This window comes from Psammomys obesus, unplaced genomic scaffold (assembly GCF_907164565.1).
Source record: "Psammomys obesus unplaced genomic scaffold, mPsaObe1.curated_primary_1811, whole genome shotgun sequence".
Lineage (NCBI taxonomy): Eukaryota > Metazoa > Chordata > Mammalia > Rodentia > Muridae > Psammomys > Psammomys obesus.
In genome coordinates, this window is record NW_026596079.1 from 35465736 (window position 1) to 35491064 (window position 25329).

Here is a 25329-nt window from a genome sequence, read left to right on the forward strand (position 1 = left end):
CTAGTTGTTCGGACTTATTACTATTAATATTAGTGACTTGGAAATATCACAGACTCCTCAGTAAGAAAAATGAACTGATGGAAGAGATTGCCTTTAGTGTGGAGTAAATGTCAATATTGACTTGAAAGGGACCAAGGCTGTAAGCACAGAGCAGTTAGGAGCCCGAGTGACCCAGATAATGAGTTGGCCTGCATAACATGGTGTCCGCAGGAAAGGACAAGCATTCTTGGGGACTGCTGAGGCAGTTGTTCCCACTTTGGTGGCAATATATGGTGTACTTTAAAAGGTGTCAAGCTGGCATTTTTATGAGCTTGTGTTTCATCTGCATTGACTAACATGCACCAATTGTAGCGTTTAACATGCAATGCCATAATCCTTTATGAATAATGAGATTATTCAGGAAAGAACAGTTTTTAAAGATTGTGTTATATTTTTAACTTCTAAAGACTTTTATTTGTACTTACAAGAGTATTTTTAAAAACTGACTTTGAGGTCAGATTTGATTATTAATGTTGAATAAAAAGTGTAGATATCACCATACTTTACAAAAAATATCTTAAAGCAAACATTTTTCTTATTTTTTTATTGCCTAATTTATCTAATTTTTTAAAATTCCCATTTTAGGATTACTGTACTATTTACTAAGCAATGTTACGTCAGAATATTTTATAGAATAATACATTAGTTAATTGACTCACAGTATAAATTGTGGGTTAAAATGTCTTCTGCTATGTAAAAAAAAAATATTAGTTTTGAATGTAGTGACGATTCTCATTATCAGAGAAATCCCCCGTACAGAACTGAATGTGAAGGGCCATTGTTGAGTTTCCCTGTAAGTGCAGAATCTTATTCTAATGTGTTTCATGCTGATATTTATGGGCTTCTTATCATTGTGACGTTCATATATTAAATAAAATTTGTAATTTAAGCCTCTCTAATCTAAATGTGACTGTTTGAAATTGAGGCTATGTGATCAAAAACAGGCAACTGTCTGTATCCTTGAAATTCCAGTTAAGAGTAATAAGATGTGTGTCAGTTATGAAACGTAGCCAGATTCCTGGGTAATGTTAAGTTACAATTTATGAAAGCTACTTCATTAGATAAGTAGACTCCTTACAAGCCAGACCTCCCAAACCAGCAACTGTAATTTAAAGAGGAGGCTGTTAATAAGTCCCTCATTGTTTATAGAGTGGTCTGGCTTTGTTTTGTTTTGTTTTCTGTTTGAGGAATTACTTTTATTATGAGTAGGGCCAGAAGATATTTCTAGTAGTAAAATAAAGAGAAAGTGAACTCAAAATGCTGAGAAATGAAGAACAATGTCTAGTTCTCTTTATGGAAAATAGAAATAATCTGAGCTGAGGGTACAGCTCAGCTGTCAACATACTTGAGTAGCATGCATGAAGCCCTGAGTTCAATGCCCAGCATCTGATAAAACCGGTGAGAAGGTGAGCCCCTAGGATCCTACCACTTCAGAAGGAGGCAGAAACATCAGGCACATGAGTCATCCTCAGCTTCAAAACAAATTCAAATGTCAGCCTATACTACAAGAGAATATATCTGAAAACAAAAAAATTCTATAATCTAAGAACATAAACCAGGAATTTGTAATAATAATAATATGTCTAAAAGACCACATTTGTTTGTACTCATCATCATTCTGAAAAAGAATAACCAGTAATAAGACAGTGATAATGATCATAGTCCAGTATATATAAAATATAAAGACCTAGCTTAATGGATATATACACGAAAGACAGACAGATAGATGACAGATAGATATGATGATATAATGTGATGGACCAGTAGAGTTTAGAGAATCAAAATTACTTGGAAACAAAGGTTAGTACTGGAGGAGGTAATAGGACAGAGAAAGGTGAAATAGCCCAACTGTAGCAATGCTGGGAGCATTATGTTTGGAATGGTAAGTATGAGAGAAAGCAAGTCTATGTATAAACGCAACAGAAAACAACTTATACTAAAAAGAAAAAGTGCTTAATTTTTGTGGTTTCTTCCTCTCTTTTCCAAAAATGATGTTAAAAGGCAGTTTCTTGTGATATCATGTTTTCTAAGCAGATAATCTCAGATAGTTACTTTATGGTGCTCTGTCATAATATACAGTCTTTTCTGACCCAGCCATTACAGTAGACAAATGAAATTTATTGCACCATATTATATTACAGTTACTACATGTTATTAGATATAGAGGAGGTTTGTTCTCCAATTCTCCAGCAAGAACACTCCCATACATGCTCTGTCTTCTGTTGGGATCAGTAAGCAGGCACCTCTATGGCCAGCCCCAAGGGACCTGACAAACCGGTTTTCAGGCATTTGTGAAGACACCCAGACCACCGTTGATCGCCTGGAACTATCTGCCCATGCCCTGGGTCACCCTATAAGAGAACTCCTGGAGCCCTCCCTCTCTCTCTCTCTCTCTCTCTCTCTCTCTCTCTCTCTCTCTTCTGCCTCATCTCTCTGCGACCCCTTCTCCCTTCCCCTAATAAACCTCCCACGTGGAACCGATCTCGTGGTGTGATTTGTGAACCCGCCGTGTAATCTTCACAGGCGCATGTTTCCTAACATTAGTGCATATTGGCTGGGATAGGTCCCCTCCAGTGGACACACTGAGCTGGGGGGGGGGGGGTGCCAGCACTCCGCCAGGGCTTCTGGAGACCTATTTTTCTCCAAATCCGCCTGAGATCTCCACTTTCCGGCTACCAGATCGCTACTGAGGCATCCAACACCGGCTGGATTGGTGAGTTTCCCTTTTGGTCAGCATAAACGTTTCTCTGGGCAAGGGGAGAGTGACCATTGAGAGCCCGGCACCTCCCCACTGCTCTTTGAAGCAGGGGAACCCCCAACCACAGCCTTTACTGGCCACGGTTGATCCCTATTGCTAGACTCCATATTTATTAGGGCCTCAGTTTCCCCTAGGAGAGCTTTCTCAGCTACACGCGGTTTCTCTCTCTACCTGCTCTTGCGGAAAGCCGTAGGTAGGCAGAACCGTGTTTTCTTGGCATCTGTGCCCCAGTCCCTGGCCAAAATCTGACGAGCTATTGGATCAGAAGGACCCCTGTTGTTAGAGTCACGCCTTTTTTTGGGATGCCATTAGAAGGCCACATCTCTCCTGCCTCCCGGTGGGGAACGCCCAGACTACGCCATCTGTCCCCTCAGCTTCTCCACTGGGATGTCTTCTAGAAAATTTTAAGACTCTGCGTTAACAATCGCAGTTAAAAACTTCCAAACTCATACGCCTCTGCAATAAAACTTGGCCTACATACTCTTTAGGTAAGGGTCCAAATTGGCCGATTAATGGCACGTTAAATCCCAGTATTTTATGGGATCTTCTTAACCATTCTCAGCAATCTGGTAAATGGAAGGAGTTCCCTTACATTCAGGCTTTCTTTCTTCTCTGCTCTAAACCTCCTCTCTGCTCCTCCTGTTCTCCCACTCAACTGCTCCTAACCATAAAACCTCAATCTGAGGAGTTCTCTACCTTTGACCCAGCAGATGAAGCTCCACCCTGCCGCCCTCAACCTCCAACCTCTACAGAATCTTCACAACCTCTGGAGTCTGCTCCAGCCTCTCCCCCTCCTGCTCCTCCAAAATCGTCACAACCTTCAGGCCCTTCCCCTCCCCTCCTACTCCCTCTCCTTTGGTTTCTCCAAAACCCTCACTCCTTCCTCCATCAACAGACCATCCTACTCGCCTCACACTGGCACCCACTTTCACTCCACCCGCAACCCATTCCTGCTCTGTAGCAAAGTCTGATACCTCTACTCAATCTAAGCCAGCCTCTATCCTTCCCTTGAGGGAAGTAGCAGGTATAGACGGCTTAATTAGGGTGCATGTTCCCTTCTCATTAACTGAACTTTCTCAAGTAGAAAAGAAATTAGGATCCTGTACCTCTAATCCTTCTACCTTCATTAAAGAATTTCAATATCTCGCTCAATCTTATAGTCTGACCTTCCATGATATTTATATGATCCTTACCAATAACCTATTACCCAAGGAATGCAGGTGAGTTTGGGAACAGGCTAGGAGACATGCAGATGAGGTTCAGCAAACAAATACTTCACACCCTGTCAGAGCTGGGGCAGTACCCGACCAGGACCCAAATTGGAATTATAATACCCCGGAAGGTGTTCTAGCTAAGGATCGGTTTACAACCTGCCTTCTGGCTGGTCTCCGCAGGGCTGCCCTTAAGCCAGTTGATTATGAAAAGCTCCAGGAGGTCATTCAGGACAAAAATGAAAAACCGTCCCAATTCCTAGAATGCCTTACAAAGGCTCTCTTACAACACACTAATCTAGACCCTGAAAGTATAGAGGGCAGACAACTCCTGATGACCTATTTCTTCTCCCAAAGTTACCCTGACATCAGGGCTAAGCTTAAATCCTTGGAGAGGGGATCTCTGATTCCACAGGCAGAAGTCTTAGCGCTGGCCTTTAAGGTGTTCCACGGGAGAGATGAAAAAGCCCGCAGACAAAAATACCAAATGCTGGCCCAGGCCATCCGACCAGCCTCGGTCACTACCCAGGCTCCCCTGCACTCTAAGGCATGAGGACCATTGGGTCCCTGTTTTAAATGGGATCAAAAAGGTCACTGGGCCAGGGTTTACCCTAACCCCCAAAAGCCACTGGGGCCATGTCCAAAATGCCACCAAGAGGGACATTGGGATGTTGACTGCCACCGTTTCTCCCATGATATGGGGGCATCACCCCCAGATCGCCCTCTGGCCGATATCCTAGGCCTCGCTACAGACGACTGATGGTGCCCGGGTTCCCCTGACCCGACCACTGTCATCACGAACAGGGAGCCATGGGTAATTATCATGGTATCAGGGCGAGCCATCTCCTTCCTTGTGGACACGGGGGCCACTTACTCAGTCCTAACGGAGTACTGGGGAGCAACCTTCCCTTGTAGTTCCTCTATTGTTGGGGTAGGGGGACAGCCTTGCCAGCCCTGCCAGACTTCACTATTTAATTGTGTTTATAGGGGAGTCCCCTTGACTCATTCCTTTTTAGTAATGCCAGCCTGTCCAGTTCCCCTAATGGGAAGGGACTTTTTAGCTAAAGCAAGGGCCTCTATTTCCTTTACTCCACCCATCTGCTTGACCCCTAGCTCACCAGTGTCCTCTCTCCTGCTCCTCCTCCTAGCCACCTTACCTACCAGCTCTGACACGTCGCTTCCCTTACCAGCCTCTCAAGTGGACCCCCAAGTCTGGGATATCCAAAACCCATCTGTGGCTAGTCACCATTCCCCCATAGCCATTCGGCTACGGGACCCCATCCAGTATATTGTTCAGGCTTAATACCCTCCTCCTCTTAAGAGCCTTAGGGGACTTAAGCCTGTTATGTCTGACCTTCTAAGAAAAAAACTCCTCCCACTGGCTCTTTTCAGCAAACTCTCCCCCAAAAACCTCTGTCTATTTCACCTTTTGAGCTCATGAATGGGAGACCGGTCCTAACTCCTGGTCTTTCAGCTAAATCCTTTCCTCTCCCTGACCACCTGCTTACTCCCTTACTCTGTCATCTCCGTTCCCTTCTATGGATCTTTACTGACCACTATTTACCAGGGCCATACACTAACCCCTGTCCATCTCCTATTAACATTGGGGACCAGGTCCTTCTCTCCCCTCCAAACCAAAGTTCCCCAACTCTTCTAAATGGCAGGGTCCCTTCAAGGTGATTCTTGTGACCCCCACAGCCGCTAAACTTGAGGGCTTCCCTCACTGGATTCATCTATCCCACCTTAAGCCTTTCACCCCCTCTCAAGACAGTGCCCCTTCCTACATATCAACCCTAACAGGACCTTGCTCCCTCAAGCTCCAAAGGATGCCAAGATCAACCACCCTGTCTCCAGAAGAATGAGGCCTCACCACAGGCGCAGTGTTCGACTCTACTGGATTGGATATGAATTTTTCCTCCTCTCCCTCTTGCCTATTTCTGTTAAAGGTCTACCATTGTCCGCCTGCTCGTGGGTCAGGAGTTTGCACTCTGGTACTCCTCTTCCCTGAGTTGGGGGTGATAAACGACAGAGAGCTCCGACCAATCCCAGTTGTGGACTCAAAAGCTGCCCAGCAGGAGAAGAGGGCAATTCAAATCCTACCTCTGCTGGCTGCTGCAGGAATCACGGCAGCTCCAGGGACCAGAACAGCAGGATTAGCTACCTCACTAACTCTGTATTATCAGCTTTCTTCCCAGTTCATCCAGGACCTTCAAAAAGTGGCTCAGACAATACTAACCCTCCAAGGACAGATTGACTCACTGGCAGCAGTAATACTTCAAAACCGACGTGGATTGGATCTCCTCATGGCTGAAGAAGGTGGCCTTTGCCTCTTCCTCCAGGAAGAATGCTGTTTTTATGTCAACCAGTCAGGTATAGTGAAGGAAAAAATCCAACAACTCGAGACAGATTTATAAAAACGAAAGGAAGAGCTGGAGCCATCTAGCTCTTGGGCCTTTCAGAATCCCATATGGAAATGGATTCTGCCCCTTATCTCACCTCTCCTGCTAGTTTTTCTGCTTTTGCTTTTTGCACCCTGCTTAATTAACTTTCTCTCTATATTCTTCCAACAACAAATGCAAAAAATCTCTAACCAAACCATTAATCAGTTACTCTTACAGGATTAGCAACCTCTGCCCACAGAGCCAGATGACTATGACCCCCGATGGTGGGAACCAGCTGTATCCCTAGATGGACACCGCCCCTAATCAGCAGGAAGTAGCTTGAAGAGCAAAAGTCGTCCCTGTGTCCTTCCCCCACCATCACCCCTTCCTGAATCCTCACTTTTTAACAAAACAAAAAGGGAGTAATGTTGGGATCTGTAAGCAGGGACCTCTACGGCCAGCCCCAAGGGACCTGACAAACCGGTTTTCAGGCATTTGTGAAGACACCCAGAACACCTGCTCATCACCTGGAACTACCTGCACATGCCCTGGGTCACCCTATAAGAGAACTCCTGGAGCCCTCCTTTTGTCTCTCTCTTCTGCCTCGTCTCTCTTCCACCTCCTTCTCCCTTCCCCTAATAAACCTCCCACGTGGAACCGATCTTGTGGTGTGATTTGTGAACCCCCCATGTAATCTTCACAGGCGCACATTTCCTAACATCTCTGCAAGCCTGATTCTACCAGATGCATAAATTAGTATAGAGATGCTTCTCTTCAATCTTTGTCGTATTCTTCCTCTAAAAAAAATGACATGTATATCTCAATTTAAATTGAAGGTTTTAATGCTTCTGAGTGAGTCTATAGGTGGTACCTGATACCTGAATACTTTATAACTTGAATGCTCCTTTGAGTAAGAAATTTTGACATTATCCTTAAGAACACAGATATTCAAGAGGTTTTGTGTTTGCATAATGAAGTAAAAGGCCCCTGAATCCAAACAGAAACATCTGTATACTAATAGTAATCCATTCTACCTACCAATGGATCAGATCACATCAGCATGAGAAAATATTAAAATATTCAGAGGTCTAAAAATTTTCCAAGTAATGATACTATTAATTATCTACCTAAAAATTTATACTACACATAAGTTGGGTATATAAATATACATATAAAGTTTAAACAAAAATTTCCCGTCTGTATTGACAACACTCTCCCCAAGAGCAACAGACCATTTAACAAAAGTTTCAACAATAGGCATGAGAGCCCCCTTTTGAGTTCTTGGTCAGGGTTGTCCAAGAGACTGCCAAAACATATAATTTTGATTGCTTGTGCTCTCCCCCACCACCAGTGATAGCAAGTAACTTCCTTTTATTGAAGATACCGTGCACTTCAGACACAGGGTCCAGTGGCTTCCTGAGCTCAGTCAGATATGAAATCCTCCTCCTACTTGAAGACTAGCTTTCATGATAGCAGAATGTGCTGTGCAAGCAGCCAAATGAGGGAAACAAACATGAATTCTACCTCACTTTGATATTTATGCACCATAACAGTGACAAGCATTGCATGACAACCCAGAGGGTGAAGTTTTGGCACACATACCTTGGTGATAACCAACAGTTACCGGATTAGATTTAAGACCTGCTCAACCAGAGACAAACTATGCCTGGTACTGGAGACCTAGCCAACAACTCAGAGATAGCTAAGTAATAGATCTTGGAGATGAACCTACAATTACCACTTTCTTAAATCAGTATAATCCCTAAACACATTCTAAATGTTTGTCCTTACCACTACATATAAGTATAGTCCTGATTCCTTATGATTCTTCTCTTTTCAGTAGATGGAGACGATTATAGAAAACTACAGTTGATCAAAATACAGAGTGGTGTATGCCATTTCTGGTTGACACATTTACAACACAACTCTTGCCCCAATGATCCTCAGGGATCATTGCAAAAAAATGGAGCAGAATGATTATAAATGCCAGAGGTGCAGAGAGCTTAGTGGGAGACCGTGTCTCCTAGAAATTTCAGAAGCTACATTCATGAAGTACTTCCAACATGGCTGCCTTAAGAAGACCTGAACAAGGATGACACCAATAGACATGCTAATGTGAAGAAGGAAAAGCTCTCTAGTCCTCACCCATAAACAAAGAAATACAGGCAACTAAAGAATGCTGACTGCAGGAGAAAAGAAATAGTCTACCCTACGTAACAGCACACCAATTGGTTATCCAATACCAAAGGGTAAACCCTGAAAATACGTACATACAAGTAATATTGTATGGACTGAGCAAACTATATTTCCGTATTTAGAAATAATATTTACTTAACACATATAAGACACATATGTTACGTATAAATGTATATATATTATGTATTATATCTAGTATATCATAGATATGATATAGGATATGCATATATATGTCTGTATATATCATATATTAAAGGAAATTGGTCATAAATTTGAAAGAGCAAGGAGGAGCAGTATACATGGAATGCTTTGGAGTGACAAAAAAGCAAGTCTTGTAAGTATAATCTCAAAATATTTTAAAAATGTATTTAAAAGAGATGTCTAATACTGAATCACAGTGCATATTTTCAAGTCTATTTGTCTTGAGCAATGGCTCTGCCTTCTGCGGTGGACCCTCTCTCACTGGGAGGAGAGTGCTTCTTAATTGGGAGGAACTGCCACAGAAGGAACTCAGCTTAATTTTGTTTTGCTCTGCTCTGTATAGTTTCCTACCTTACCCTACTACTGTAGTTAGTATGTTGAGTTGTTTGTTTGCTTGTTTGTTTCTCTTAATTGCCTCTTATTTCTCACAGATTGTAGCAATCCAACCACGGGAGTCATCTGTGCAAACTTATAATTCTTAAAGGTGAAAAATATATCTTCACTCATAGAAGAGACATGAACCCTTCATATCTTTCCACGAGAAAGTGAACGCTGCAGAGTAGACAGATGGAGCTCAACATGTAATTGTTAATCAGGCTTGTTTATAGGACATTTTACAAGGCTCAGTCAAAAGTTGAGAAAGGAAGTAACTGATGAATGTGTAGTATCCTACTTAAGGAAATGCATGGTTATTAGTAACGTATAAACAAACTTAACAACATGAATGCTGCCTGTATTTTCTGCTACAGCTATCACTTGTGTTCAGCAAAATGCTACTGATGCTTTCAAACACATATGCGAGTAATTCTCAAAGTGAGAACAGTGCCTTTCTTCTAGCTCTCTTTCCCAAGCTCACTAATCAGAGACCTTCAAATAATGTTGCCTAGAAGGAAATCTCCTCTCAGACAGAGCAAAAATATTTGCAGCAGCCAATGACAGGGTTGTACTTTTAGCCAGCAAGAGCAGAATATCTGGCAAAGCATGAAGTTGTCACAATTGGAGCAGTTTGAACATTAAAGTGCATAAAAATAAGATTGTACCAGAACCCTTAAGAGTAACATATTACACAACATCATACCAGCACAAATATGTGATTAAACAAAACGCAAACTGGAAAAGGAGGGCAGCTTTTCCTTGCAGAACTAAAGTTAGCAATTTATGGTTAATAAATATTGAATGAATGAGGGAAATAGAAAAATCACTATTTCAACCCTACAGCAATAACTTCGTAACAATCACTGAAGGAGGGCATACTAAAGAGACCAGAAGGTATGCGTGGCCCCAGAAAAGGCTTTTATTAATTGCTGGTATACTTATAACAGCTCAACATTTTTTTTTTTGTAGCAAATTACTTCTTTCTCCCCTTCTAGGAAATGAAGCTCAATGGTCTTCATCTAGAGTGCAGTTTATATTCAGTGAGTGAATTCTGAAGATTGGAGTATAATAAAAGGGGAGGAACACTAGCTTCATGGAGTCAGAGCCTGGCAGATTCATCCTTAGCACGAGATGAAGGTCAGTGTCTCTCGTTATCAAATGCTGATACCATGATCCTGTAAGAAAGTGATACAAAGAAAATGTTTTATCTGCACATTGTTTCAAATACTTAATTTCAGCCTTATCATAAGAATATATCAAACAATTTTAAGTTGAAAGACATTCTACACAGTGTGACTAGTATTCTTCAAGAGTGTGGAAGTTATAAAAGATAAGTTAAGAAAAACCTGAAAAATAGCCTGAGTGAAGCAGCACAGGATATAAAATAACTGACTACAGTGTGTTTTCCTAGACTAGGGCAATAGAACAGCACAAATATACTAGGGAGTAAGTATAACGTCCATAGACTAGTGTAGAGGGTTATTCTAATCTTAGATGTCTCAGTGATCAGCTGAGTACAAAAGATGCAAGATGTCAGCTTTGCAGGACAAAGAAACTCTCTGAGCCACCTTTTTGGCCCTTTTTGAAACTAGATGTACTTAAAAGTAAAAAAGTCTTTTTGAAGTTAAAAAAAAAAAGAAAAGAAAGTAAAGAATCTTAAAGGAGAAACAAAACTGTTCAACATCACACTTTCCAAGAGATAATCCATCAAATATAAGAATGTAAGTTCCATCAAAAGAAGGACCTTCCTGTAATCCATCCAATCTAAGAATGTGAATTCCATCAGAGGAAGGACCTTCCCAGTCGGTTCACCACCATTGTAACCCCAACACATGGGCATAATACACAATGGAAAAAGTTTTTTAATTTGTTTTAAGTGAAATAACATAGTACTCAGGAAAAGTGATTTACTCTTTATAGCAAAAGTAAAATCTAATACCGCCAACAACCCCAGCAGCAAGCACTACATCTATTAAGGGGGATTTCACAGGATCTTTATTCTACTCAACTATCAAAATCTCTTAATCCATTTGCCATATTTCTAAGTTATGGGCACACAATAATACTGGGCCTTGTTAGGGAAAGCTTTAATCACGAGGTTAGATACTGCCTTTGGTGGACTGGAAGAATAGCTATGGAGGCTGTGGCAGATGACTGCCGGATAGTGTGGAAAGTGATCTGGAACTCATTCATGGTCACCAGGAACTTGTTAAATAGTGTCCTCTGTGACTGATGGGGGTTTTTGAGTTAACACTCTGCAGGAAGCTGACAGGGCACAGGTTGCACTCTGCTTTATCTTCAAACAGGTTTTCTGAAGAAGGGAAAATAGAGGGAGATTACAAACACCTCTGGTGAGAATTCCTTAAATGTGAGAGAGTTTCACCCTGCTGTCAGAAGGCTTCATTCCTGACACTTCACTCTATCTAAACAGAATCATCTTTGGAGTGTAAAAATGACATGATATGGCTTTTCTGTCACAGAAAGGCTAACCATTGGTGAAGTGTCTCAGCCTTTGTCATCCGACACAACAAGAGAAAAAAAAAAAGACTGTTCTATATTCAAAATGTGATATTTTGGAACCAAGATACAAATAATATGTCTGCTTAGCAACTGAATTGGCCAAAATAAATAATCTTACCCCTTCTGTTTCTTACCTCTCTATGCTATATATAATTCTTACTGAAAACCAAAGAGAACGTACCATATGGAATTTTTTTTCTAATCTCATAAAATTACAAATAAAACTTTCACAGAATTGTAACATCTGCTTCAGTGTTACCCTGGAGAAAAGTCATCCTTGCAAAATTGCATGAGGACATATCACTTAATGTCCAGCGTGCCTTCTCCATTTGGTATTCATATTGCCTTTCAGAGGCTTGCGGGACATTAGAAATAAATACCAGATGAGGACAGCACAGCCTTTGGACATAAAGTGGCATTCGCTTTATGATGCTGATGGTATTATCAAAGTTGAAGTGTGTTCTTTACTTGTTCACAAGATTCTGTAGTAAGATTTATAAAGTCCGTTTTCCTGAGAAGCAAGTTGTCTGAGTGAATATGCAATGGGATGTTTGAAGAGTTTGACCTTTGGTTTTAAATTAGAGCTACCTGAAGGCTGCCAAGAGAGAAGAAGGGTAGCATCTGGCCCTGGAGCATACATTACCTCCTGTCCATGTCTACTTTACCAGGAGTGATCATCCCTACAGAGTTTTCAAACATAAACGTCCACTTTCTCTCCCCAGTCTGATCAGCAGAGTCCAGGCTGACACACTTCTGCTGATTCCTGCACTTTACATCTGTCCCAGTGGTGGTTTGATAAAATGTCTTTCCAGCAACATCAGAACTCAAACAACAAAACATCTACTGGGATGCTTGACAATTTCCAATGTGCAAATACTCACTCTGAGTCCAATTTTGACCTCCAACAATTTCACTATAAGTTCTCCATGTTCTCAATTGTGCAAGAGCTGGTCCCTATGCCAGCAAGAACTGGCTCAAAGCATGTCCTCCATGCACAGTGCAATTCACACTGCTCTCTGTCATCAGCTTACACAGTGTCAATATATCCCATTTTATTTACCCTAAGTATCAAATTTCTTATGAAATTTATGAGGTCCTCTACCATCAGACCCATGGCCACCTCTCCAGTTACATGTGCTGTCCCACTTGGAATCACACAATGTTTATTCTGCTGTCTTTCTTAGGTTCTATCTCCTTTAACTTACCATGGTATTTCTTTGTCATCAAACATGCTGTTTTCTGTTCTCTTAACATGGCAATGTCTGCTTCTTCATACCTCAGCTATTTATCACCTAGGTTGAGGATCATCAAGGTTGATCCTGGTCACTGTAAATTAAGTATGTGTTTCTAATGCATATATCTATACCTTAGCTTCTCAATATCTACAGGATTGCTTGTTTAACAATCTATCTATCCCTAAATTACAATTAGCTCTCTGAAGGTACCCTATGTGTCTTAGATCATCAAAGGCCTTTAAAAAGTGACTGGTACTTAGCTCTGAAATTCTTGACAGATAACAAGTCAGTGAGGATTTTTATATCATACATTTGCTCCTTGGGTAATATGCATATTTACAAACAAAATAAATTCTCAGTTACATTCAAGTTATGACATTTGCCATTTTGAAGACAGATAAATTGCTCAAGACAAAGTTCTCCAAACTGCTGAAAGAAAAGGATCATTTAAAAATACCATATTCGGCAAGCTGGAGTCTTCTGAAATCAAAAGTCATGTAACTCATTGTGATTACTGAAGATTGCCATCCTTGCAGATGCTTTATGGGCAAAATGCAGGATCACATTTTTGGATCCTTATGGTACAAACTTTTGAATCTAGGTTCAGAGCCTGAAACCAAAACTAAATTTTAATAAGTTTGTCAGAGCTAGTATGCAGAAAATCTATGCATTAAGAAAGATGTCATGTTATGTTGTCTTCCAAACCAAAGATTCCGTATTTGATCAATGAAATGGTCTGGATAAGAATATAATTATATAATTCTGCTCGTCTAAGTCTACTTTACACTTTGTACTGATTCTTTGGCCGTGCTCATGAGTGTTTGGAGAAATTAAATTTGCTGGTAGAGACACACTTTGCCTAGCACTTCCCAGAAGGATGGAATAGAATAGTGTTGTGAGAACAGTTTGTTGTGCGTCTCTCAATCCCTTAGCTAATGTTAGTATTGGAAAAACTATCTTCAGAAAAGTTTGAGGACTAAAAGTAACTGTAAAAACAAGACATAAAATGCCTAAGACACTGAACGTGTACTCTTAAACTTTACAGACCACTAGACATGTTTTTTTTTTTACACAAATCAACCCAAAGCAGAGCACTGTATAAGCAATGCCTTATAAATATTAAAGTACACTTTTGAAAGCTCAACTAAAATTATAACCCCAGAAATAAGAAACAGTCCTTTATTCTTTTAGGATGCAAGTGCTTTGTGCTTTCTGCTGGAGACCTAAACTTAGCTCTTTATGTGAATCTGTGCACTGAAGGTATTCACAGTATTAAAAAAAAAGAGACAGAGAGACCAGGCATGGTGCAAATACTTGTAATTCTGAGTGATGAGTTAGATCATAAAGGTATGGAAGAGCTATCATGTGGGATCAGATACTTGGTGCCCTGTGTTTCCTCTTAATTACCCACTTCTTTGAATGCCCACAGAATGGTTTCAAATTCGTCTTAAATTGTCGTACATGTTCCCCTTTCCAACATGAATTCGCCTGAAACACTTAATAAATGTGCACACTCATTTTTAAGTCATATATATTAAAAATGTTTGAATGTATTATGTTTATATAAAAGTTTAGAGAAAATAAGATGCAACAAACTAACCTATAAATGGCTATTTCTGTTTATGAGGAAGTCTATTAATGGGGACCTGTCATTCTGCAGGCATAGTCAAAAGCAATTCGCTCCTGGAGGTACATTTTTCTTGGGTGCTGGGGGATTGGCTGATGCTTCTGGGTAAGGAGTGAAAACAGAACAGTAATACATAATTTACAGAGTTTAAAAAGATTCAAGTGTCTCAAGACTCACAAATTTTCAAAAACTCACAAGTGAGGAAAACAGGAAAAGAAAGAGGAAGAAGAAATGGGAAAGTGTAGTGGAGAAGACTCAGGAAATATGAATTTTGTGATGTCATTACCACATTCAAGCTAATCAACATATCCTAACATATCCCAATCAACATAACCATGTGTGTGTGTGTGTGTGTGTGTGTGTGTGTGTGTGTGTGTCTGTGTGCCTGAACATACCTAGAACACTAGTAGTCTGCCATCTCAGCAAGGTTCAAGAATATAAAACAATATTGCTACAGAAGTCATATTATTCTCCTAAAATTCAAATTATTATTGTCAATGAAATTACAATAAATTGGAGGCTGAGCTCATAACTTGAAGCATTGTAAGCCCTGCTCTCACCCATGCACTGACTCATGCCCTCTGTCATGCCCTCTGCCTTACCTCTCCCCCATGAGAATCTGAGATGTAGCCTATTGGTTCCTATTGTACCTATTAGTACCAACTTAAATTTTAACAGAAAGGATGATGTATGATGAAACGGGAGATAAACATGAGGATGTGCTTATGCACACATTACCTGCATGGTCAACTTGCACTCTCTCTAATGCTCAACTATTTTCATCATAAAATTCTTAATTGTTGAAGGTGTGCTCTAGATTAAGCCCAGTGGAAGAGGGGACCTGACATGAGTGGAAGGAATGCATGCAATGTCCATCCATGTTTTTTGCTTTTTCATTTACAGATAGTGGTTTCAGTGTCCTGGAAGAATAAAATTTCCAGAGACCCACCCTGTATGGAAAGCCCATATGAGTGTGTGTGTGTGTGTGTGTGCGTGTGTGAGAGAGAGAGAGAGACAGACACAGAGACAGACACAGAGACAGACACAGAGACACAGAGACACAGAGAGAAAGAGACTTATATTATTGGAGCTTCTTCAAAGCTTTCTATGCTCAGAATAAAAGTCCATCTCCTCCTCCTCCCTGTTCTCCTCCTCCGTATCCTCCTTATCTTCCTTCTTTTATTCTTTGTCTTCTTCTTATTATTATTTTGCTATTTCTTTTATTTTTAAATTTATTATATAAATTTTTAAATTTTACTTATTAAATTATGATACCATTTTGTTCTTCTTTTTCCTCCCTCTAAAGTCTCCCAAAAACCTATTCTTTTCTTGTTCTCTTTCAAATTCCTGACCTCTTCATGTCTGTCTTGCTTCTTGTTAAGCATGACAATCATTCACATTTTCTCCTACCTTCTTGAGATCTTCCCCCAGATAACTCACTGTTTTTCCCCTTCAATTCTTTGTGAGATCGTCATCAAACTCTCTTCTCACTAAACCATTCTTTCTTCTATGCAATGTGATTGTCCACAGCACGAATGCCATAAGTTCTCAACTTGTAGATCATGACACCATTGGGGGCGCCATATCAGATATTTAAATTATGCTTTATAACAGTAACAAGTTATAGCTATAAAGTAGCAACAAAAATATTTGCCTTTAAATTTCATGATTTCCTTGTTTTTAATTACTGAGTAGTATTCCGTTGTGTAAAAGTACCACAATTTCTGTATCCATTGCTCCATTGATGGACATCTGGGTTGTTTCCAGGTTCTGTCTACTACAAATAAACCTGCTAAAAACATGGTTGAGCAAATGTCCTTATTGTGTTCTTGAGCATCTTTTGGATATATGCCTAGGAGTGGTATAGCTGGATCTTGAGGAAGCACTATTTCTAGTTGTCTGAGAAAGCACCAGATTGAGTTCCAAAGTGGTTGTATAAATTTACATTCCTACCAGAAATGGAAGAGGGTTCCCCTTTCTCCACAACCTCTCCAACATGTGTTGTCACTTGAGTTTTTGATCTTAGCCATTCTGATGGATGTAATGTAAAATCTCAGGGTCATTTTGATTTGCATCTCTTTGATGGCTAAGGATGTTGAGCATCTCTTTAAGTGTTTCCCTGCTGTTCTATATTCCTCTACAGAGAATTCTCTGTTTAGCTCCGAACCCCATTTTATTAATTGGATTGCTTGATTTATTGCTTTTTAACTTCTTTAGAAATGGTCATCCTGAGTGAAATATCCCAGAAGCAGAAAGACACACACAGTATATACTCACTTATAAGTGGGTACTAGACCTATAACATAGGATAAACATACTAAAATCTGTACACCTAAAGAAGATAAAGAAGAAAGAGGACCCAGGGTAATATGATCAATCCTCACTTAGAAAGACAAATGGGATGGACATTGGAAGTAAGAGAAAATAAGTAACAGGACAGGAGTCTACCACAAAGGGCTTCTGAAAGACTTCCTAGCAGTGTATCAAAGCAGATGCTGAGACTCATAACCAAACCTTCCCAGAGTGCAAGGAATCATATGAAAGAGGGGGAAGTTAGTATGACCTGGAGAGGACAGGAGCTCCACAAGGACCAAATATATCAGAGCCCAGGGGTCTTTTATGAGACTGTGTATCCAACCAAAGACCATGTATAGATATAACCTAGAACCCCTGCGTAGATGTAGCTAGCCCTTGGTGGCTCAGTATCCAAGTGGGTTTACCTAGTAAGGGGAACAGGGACTATTTCTGGCATGAACTCAATGGCTGGCTCTTTGACCTCTCCCCCCACGCCCCCAGGGAGGAGCAGCCTTGCTAGGCCACAGAGGAGGATCTTGCAGCCAGTCCTGAAGATACCTGATAAGCTAGGGTCAGATGGAAGGGGAGGAAGTCCTCCCTTATCAGTGGACTTGAAAAGGGGCAGGGAGGAGATGAGGGAGGGAGGGTGGAATTGGGAAGGAATGAGAGATTGGGCTACAGCTGGGATACAAAGTTAATAAACTGTAACTAATATTAAAAAAATTAAAATTTAATTAAAAAATAATTGTTTTGGTTGGGGGTCATAAAAACATGAGGAACTGTATTAAAGGGTGGCAGCATTAGGAAGGTTGAGAACTACGTATGCATACTGTACATTCACTTATTTCCCTTTCAGTTGCCATCTCCAGAACGCAGATTTCATCCGAGCAGAGATTGCTTTCTGTTTCTACAATGTTATGTCCTTCTGTTCAGAAAACTAACTAACAATCAATGAAAACTCAGTAAATCCCCAAGGAAGAGATGAAAATTATGATACCCAGCATGTTCCTGAGGGCATGTCCCTTGGAAGGTTCTAATAAGGTTTCATCTATTTGTAGAAATAAGTGCTTAATCTCATATACCATTATAACTGCTTACTTTCCTCGACTCTTTTTAATTTTTTAAAATTTCTTTACTGTAATTGTTCTAAATCCCTTGTCACCAAGAGGTGGTGAGGTGTAGAGAGCCACACTGCAGACACTTGAGAGACTGTAGAGGGCTGTCAGGCTGTAATCCAGCAGCTTAGTGAAGCACTTTCCTTGATTAACACCTTGGAATATTCTCAGTACATCTATGTTATGATTTTCATAGAAGTGTTGACTTCTGGGTGGTTCTTAAGCCAAGTGGCTTCTACTGTTCCAGAGGTGATTGTGAGCATAAAAATTAGCCACACATTCCAATACTAATGTTACTCCTAACATAAGAAATTCACATCCCACTTGGTAAACTTCAGTCTAGCTATTAATAGGAAGGACCTCAAAACTAAAAACATATCGTGTTATTTTAATAAACTTTTTCCAATGTACCATTGCTTTTAAAAATTATGAGTCTATAAAAGAACAAATTCATAATTGTTTTTAATATTAAAATACCCTTATAAAATATTAATTTTTTAACCAAAGTAACTTCTTTTAGAAGGTGAATTGTGCATTTGCAGAATTTTTCTTTACAAATAAAAATACCATTTCAGGGTAGATGCACAGTGATGTGAAAAAGTCTAGAGGCAATGTGGTATTAGAATGTTTGTATTCACGTATTCAACTGTTACTATGTAATTCTCTCTGTGCATCTCCATCTGTCTGTCTCTGTCTCTCAGTCTCTCTGTCTATTTCTTTCAGTCTCTGTCTCTTTCTCTCTCCCTCCCTCCTTCCCTTCTCCTCTCTCATGTTCCCTCCTTCTTCTGTTTCCTACTCTTTTTTCCTATAGTTGTTTGCCACATAGTAGGTAACATAATTGATAGGATTCCTGCTCTATATCCTTCCATTTCATCAGTCTCCGTAGAGAGAGATAACATTGTCTGACATTTATGGTGAAAAGCTAGGGAAGAGTTTGCTGGGTGTATAGTAAGCCACATGTCTAACTCTTAACAAACCTTTACAGCTAAAGCATGAACAATCTGATTGGCTGTGTTTAAGTTCGGGATATAGATCATCTTTTCATAGATGGTGGAACTGGTAGGGTTATCTCAACTACAGGGCCAGAAAAATAGAGCTGCTTTCTAACAAAGTTCTACCTTCAAGGTCAATACAAGCAGCCATAAATTACCCAGTGATAACCTCATCTGGGCAAGTTTGGTGATCCATACCTCACACAAAAAGAAACTTCTGGAAATCAGGGACATGGTATAGCCCTGGGGTGGGCATATGGGTGCACTGAGCACCTGATAAGTACCAGAAGGCGCTATCAACCTGTTCATTCTTTCACCTTGAAGTATCCCCGAGAGGCAGATAGATACCAGGAATTCTAATTTCATGGCTGAGAAATTAAGTCTCCCAAGTTTGCTTATTTAAATGAGAATTTGAGTCCAATTTTGAACTAGTATCTAATTCTGATATCCATACATTGTTAAACATACAGTCATATTCTTACCTGGAAATTGTGCCCTGACAGAAATAGTCTTTGTTTGCTCTCATTTTCCTTTTCCTAAAAAAATGATACAGTATTTGCTATAGATCAGCTTTAAAAAAGTGATGGTTCCTTGGTTTGTGAAGCTTGGGTCCCAGATGGCTGGGATAGTCATTAATCTTGAAAGCAGCAGATAGGATGAGCAAGCCTTTCAATGATAACCTCATCATTGCTTTCAGTTTCTACTGTGAACATGCTCAAAGCATGAACCTTTGGCAGAGTTCCTATTTATATTAGCTAATAACAAACGTATCATTTTCATCAATTTTATATTGATTAGTTCATGTGGAAAATAACACAGTTAAAAAGTGATGTAACTATCATTGAATTATTACTGTGGGCAAGCACCAATAAGAAAGAAAGAAAAAAAGAAAGAAAGAAAGAAAGAAAGAAAGAAAGAAAGAAAGAAATTATTGACCTAAAATATTTGTTTAAAAACGTGATAATATAAACCTGTGATAAAGATAAGTAAAATAAAGAAAGGAAAAATGAAAATGTGAAAACTGCACACCAGCCATCTATGTACTTTGACCATTCTTTCTTCCAGATTGAAGGGCAGACTGTTAAGGCTAAGTCCAGTTAGAATTTTGCCTTGTAAAATATGAGAGCAATACTGTGATCAGTGTGGGTTTCACACAAGTGAAAACTTCCCACAATAAAGTTCCTGACATCTCACTATATGAAAACAAAATTCTATAGGATTTCAAAATTCAACTGGAAAAATGAGTCATCCAACCTACACACTCACAATCTCTTGATTATTTGAAACAACCTGTTAAGCACTTAGTTAAAGCCACTAAAGAGCTTTCACTAAGTTTTAGATGTTCATTTTTTAATAACATAGTTACATGCAAAGATTCAAAAACTGCAAAGGCAGCTAGACTGACTTGTTCAACCCACATCAGACACATCATGTTCACAAATATCTATTCAGAGAAAACTGCAGTTATTCAGTTCTCACTGGACTACATTTGACCTCAGAACTGCCACAGGCTTGGGTTTGCATTTTCAGGCTCCTCCTTCCCCTCCATCATGTTTAAGCCAATGCAAGTTCCTTTGGGATCAAGAAGGCAACTTTTTCTATCCAAACCTGTCCTGCTCTCTGCCTCTGTATCTTAATATACTCACCCCTGTGAGGCACTGTGACTTCTTCACATTTTTCAAATTCGTCTGCTATTTTAACTGCAACAAAACCCTGGGTGCTTTCACCAAAGAGGGGGGGGGGTGAACTCAACCCAAGTGTCTGTTCCCCCAAAGTGTTTAGATTTTACATGCCTCTATATCATACTAATTTATATCAAGTTGTACTGAATTGAACAACTGTGTATTTGCTTGACTTGCTTTAGGGTAATCAGGTTGCAGACATTAAAGGGCATCATTGCACTCATTTGGATGACCTTGGCCTCTACTGTCACCTAAGTCAAAGTAAGATCCTTGGTTCACTGTTCGACATGTCAGCTGTATGCAAATATTCTAAACATTTGAGATAAAATGAAACAGAAACACTTCTTGGGCCTGGCCTGTGCCATGCTGCTACACCAGCTACTCAGGAAACGAAAACAGGAGGATCATTTCATTCTAGTATTTTTTAGAGCAGTCTGGATAACACAGTGAGATCCTGTCTCTAAGAAAGAAAAAAAAAAAAAAAAGATAATGATAATGCCTCTGGCTCCAGAAAGTTTGTAATTTGCTTTTACAATGGAAGACATAAAAATAACACCTTATGACAAAATATAAAATATATTTAAATTACACATATCATATGTCAGGGACTTTAGGGGTTTAGGACTTCCACTTGATTTAATCTTCATAACAGTATCTGTTCATTTAGGCAGATACTATTTTGCTGGTGAGACAACAGAAGCATTAGAAGAATAGAGAATTATTTTCAAGATAGAATAAAACCACACAGTTAAGACTTAAATGTGGATTGAGCATCTTACATAGGGCTTTCTTCTTGCTTAGCTTCTTTAGGTGTACAGATTTTAATAAGACTATCCTATATTATATGATTAATATCCACTTATAAGTGAGTATATATACCATGTTTGTCTTTCTGTTTCTGGGTTACTTCACTCAGGAGGACCCTGGGTAAGATATTCAATCCTCATTCAGAAAGGCAAACAGGATAAACATTGGAAGACGGTGAAAACAAGGAACAAAATAGGAACCTACCACATAGGGCCTCTGAAAGACTCTACCCAGCAGGGTATTAAAGTGGATGCTGAGACTTATAGCCAAACTTTGGGTAGAGTGCAGGGAATCTGATGAAAGAAGTAGGAGATAGAAAGACTCAGAAGGGTCTGGAGCTGCACAAGGAGAACAACAGAACCAAAAAAATCTAGGCCTAGGGGTCTTTTCTGAGAGTGATACTCCAACCAAATATATAACCTAGAGTCCCTACACAGATGTAGCCCATGGCAGCTCAGTCTCCAAACGGGTTTCCACAAGAGGAACAGGGACTGTCTCTGACATGAGCTCAGTGGCTGGCTCTATGACCACCTTCCCCTGAGGGGGGTGGGCAGCCTTACCAGGCCACAGAGGAAGACTATGAAAGACAGTCCTGATGAGACCGGATAGGCTAGGGTCAGATGGAAAGAGAACAGGTCCTCCCCAATCAATGGACTGGGAAAGGGACATGGGAGGATATGAGGGAGAAGATGAGGGAGGGAGGGGGGCAGGATTGGGAGGAGATGAGGGTGGGGGTTACAGCTAAGATACAAAGTGAATAAATTGTAATGAATAAAAAAATTATGTTAAAAAAGATTTAAATGATTCTTAACTGACAGATTATGCTACAAATTACCTAAAGTTGATTCAAATGATTCAATCCAAAAATACCATGCACTTATCAACACATGCAAAATAGTTCAAATTTCAGCAGCCACCTGGCAGCTTACCAGCACCTAATCATCTTCTTCCAGTTCCAGGTGATCCAATGCCCTTTTCTGATCTCCCTGGGCACACATACATAGTGTGCGCATACATACATGCAGCCCAAACATTCATTCCCGTAAAATAAACATTTTATTCAGCAATTTTAATTTCACTTAAACCAAGTATTGTGCTTTAATCCCAAGCTTCTTCTGACCCATTAAACTTGAAAAGTTTCCCTCAGAAAGAAGAGGAGGCAGTGACACCACATGACAACTGCCCTCCACTAAGGATATCACACTCTTTTATCTTTTATGTTCTGGGGATCCTTGTACAGTTTTTCCCACTGATAATGTGAAATCTACCTTTTGCTATTTTTAAATAAAAAGCCAAATGTTAAATTTTACTAATAGAGACTCAGGAGCCAGATGCTGAGGTGAAAATCTACCATCTCAGAGAGGCAGAGACAGCACCTAGATGACTTTTCTACTCAGCCGGCATCCCAGAAGGGAAAAGCGCCTTCTCCTTCCCCATGCTGCTTTTAAAACCCTTCAAACTGAATGTCCCTCCTTTCTACTTCCTGTGTGTCTCTCTATCCATCCTCTGGACTTCCTCTCACTATCTATGATTTTTTTTCCTTTGCTCATTCCTGTCAACTGGTTGCTTGCTCCACCTCTTGATCTATGAGTGACTTCATTTAATCCTGTCTACATAGAGTTCTTAGATTAAAGGTTTGTGCTAGGGCTGAACCACACCACAACTAGAAACAGGATTTTCCAGTCCATGATCTTGGGGTTCACAATGTGATCAAATATCCTGCAAGAACTTTTCGATTCACTTGTGGAGATCTGATACACGTAAATACGTGTAAGAACCTTGACTAGTTCCAGATACCCTGAGTAGAACATGTCTTCTGAGATCACAGGGACATGGCTTTCTTGTCCTCTCCCCATTGCGACAAATACATTACATCCTCCACAGCCACCATCATACATACACACACACTCACACATACACATATATATAATTAATCTAATGTATAATGATATATATATATATTTAGATAGACTCATCTTTTGGCTGAGTAGAAACACTCACCCTCACCTGGCCTTGTATAACCAGGCCTAGACTTCTCATATGTATCTACCTCCTCTGCCCTAGGTAATATTGTTTTCAAACATCTACGAATGCTTCTTTTTCTTTTCTATAAACCAGCATTCATCTTTGGTGCAATTTCCAGTGCATGCTTCCTTCAAGCCTCACTGTTCATCTCTTATTCCCTTATCATCCCAGGTGAAAGCCTAGACCTGGTCCAGAACATCTTCCAGATTGTCAGTGTTCAAGCTAAAACTGGGTAATGCAGTCTAGATGGGACTGCAGCATTAGTCAACTATAGATGCCCCAACTTCTCGGATTATATATTTTATGGAAGTTTATGCATAGTCAGGAGAAGGACTACTGTTAGCAATCTGAAACACTGTTGGAAATTCAGGGTCCAGAGGCTTATCTTCTTGCACTATCAGAACTTATTGCTCTTAACACATTGTCTTCCAAATTCTTAAGAAAGGCAACTGGGCAGGATAACTGAGCAAGATGCAAAAGTGCTGCTGGGTATTAGCTGCAGAGGCTGCTGGCCAGGGGCGTGGCAGGATCAGCTCTTCTGCATGCAGCATGGGGAGGGGAGGGCCCAGCTCTCCAGTTCTCTCATGCCCATATTTCTGGGTCACCTCTTGTTTCAGCTCTCCTTTGCTCACACCACCAGAGCCAGCTGTCCAGCTGTCCAGCTCTCCCAAGTGCTCAGCCAGTAAAGGGTGGGGCTGAGTCTCCCATACTCATGTCACCATTGTCTCCACCTTGTGGTGGCTAGTGGGGGATAGAGCCAACTAAACACACCCCTCAGACATTAGCATGGTTTCAGGCTGCAGTACAGATCACAGATTCTCTCACAGCCTTCCATGGTAGCACAGCCAGGGACAGCAACACAAATCCTGGATGCAACAAGACCAAGGACCCAGACATGGCTTTTGGGAACAACACAGACCAGAACATCACCATGGCCTCTGGGGGCCACATAAGCTTCTAACATCAGTCTATTCTTCACTACTGGCCCATCCACAGTTTCACCTCTCTTCATAGCCCATAGCTCTTTGGCTTCTCTTTCCCTCCCATCACTATACCACATACTTGCTTGCTTCTGGCCACATCCCAAATCTTCAATATTATTATTAATGTTTCTAAAGTTTGTTGTGAACTCAGAATCCATGGTCAGATCCCAGAGGCTGAACTGTAACCTCCTAAGGTTTCCATCACATTGAATGTTTGGTTTTCACAGAGATGCGTTGCTCAGATTTCCATAGAAGAAGAAACCAGCACCCACCCCAACCCAGCTTCCAGGGAGAATTCTATACGTGCTCTTAAGCAGTCAGATTCAATGTCTGCCTTATCAGGGGTCACACATTCCTAGAGCAACCGTCATTCAGCCACTAGGTAAGGATAGATTTAAAGCACCTGGCTGATGTAGGGCAGGCCTCCTACAGAATATTTATTCCAGAAGTCCCACTGTGCTGGCAAGTATTATGGAAAAATGTAACACACATTGGCTTTTTCCCTTTGCCTAATTCTGTTTGCTCCACGATATCTCACAGGTGCCTATCTGTATTTCATTTCAGTATCTCCTTTCAGAGGTCCTAACCTCAGACAACACCATAGTTGTGTTCTGTTAGTTGGCTTATTTCTTTAGCCATGTCACTAATAGGGAAAATCACATTTAGCTCAGTATTCTCAGAAACTAGCAGTTAGTGACTAAATGGAAAGCAAATAGGCACAAATTAAAATTAAAATTAGCTAGGGGAAAAATTAAACATTAAAAAAATATGAGCAGAAAATTGAGCAGCCACAAGAGCAATTGTTATCGTTCATCATCTTTAAAATGCTTCCTTTGAAGGAAGCCATTTTCATGAACCACAGAGGCGCTTTCAGAGGAAGTAACTTT